Source organism: Arachis duranensis, chromosome 10, assembly GCF_000817695.3.
Source record: "Arachis duranensis cultivar V14167 chromosome 10, aradu.V14167.gnm2.J7QH, whole genome shotgun sequence".
Taxonomy (NCBI): Eukaryota; Viridiplantae; Streptophyta; class Magnoliopsida; order Fabales; family Fabaceae; genus Arachis; species Arachis duranensis.
The window spans coordinates 67,830,523-67,831,722 of record NC_029781.3 but is presented as its reverse complement, the minus strand read 5'-3'; positions in this window follow the sequence as shown (position 1 = coordinate 67,831,722).

Genomic DNA, 1,200 nt, shown 5'->3' with positions numbered 1-1,200 from the left:
TGTATTCATGCATTTATATGATTGAGGCCATCATTTCATTAGCTCACTTACCCAAATAGCCTTACCTTTTATCTTCCTTTGTTAGCCAAATTTGAGCCTATGATTAACCCACTTTGTTCTTAATTTAGCACATTACAAGCCTTAAAGCGAAAAACAATAAAAGTCCTTATTTGGATCTTTGATTGGCTTAGGCTAGTGAGTGTGAGTGTCATCCAAGAGTGGGAAGACTTTGGGACATTGGTTGGGATAAAAAGGTGTTTGTGTTTTGTATTTTTATATTGGGGAATTGGGTACATGCTCATGTATTGATTAAATGTATAGACCTTATGCATTGATGTTCTTGTATATAGTTTGAAAAAAAAAGAAATAAAAGTTAAAAAAAAAGAAAAAAAAGGGAAAAAGAAAAAGAAAAAGAAAATAAAAGAAAATGTATATAGAAAAGAAAGAAAAAGAAAAGCAATAAAGGGGACAAAATGCCCCAAAGTGAAGCTCAAACAATAAAGAATCAATGCATATGGAATGTGAATCAAAAAGGAAATGCATGAGTATGTGAAAAAGTGAGGAATGGGTAGTTAGTTTAGTACTTAATTGTATAGGTCATTATATAGGTTAGGTGGGAAGGTTTAAGCTAATCAAAGAACCAAATCCTAGTCCACTAGCCATATATGACCCTACCTTGACCCTAGCCCCATTACAACCTAAAGGAAAGACCTCATGATAATTGTTGATTGTTAGATGAAAAACAAATCTTGGAAAGCATGATTAGGGGAGAATTGAGAGAATCAACCCCAAACACCGAGCGACTAGAGTGCAAACACTTCCGGTGAGGGTTCGATGCTCAATTCCTTGATTCCCGACTTTCATGAGCGTTCTTCTCGCAAGTCTATTTGAACTTCAATTTTTATACTTGAATTGGTAGGATTCATGAATCATTATATGATCTTGGCCCTACTTGTGCATACATGCTCTTGGAGGATTGATTTATTTTTAACCAAGTAAGTTGAATCATTTTTGCATTTAGTTGCATTCATATAGATAGATGCATATAGTTTATTCACATTGAATAAATGTTGATACCCTTTGTTTCTCTCTTGGCTTAAGCATGAAGACATGCTTGGTTTAAGTGTGGGGAGATTGACAAACCCCAATTTGACGGTTTGTTTTGTATTGAATTTAAAGTATTTTTGGTAACCTTTTGTC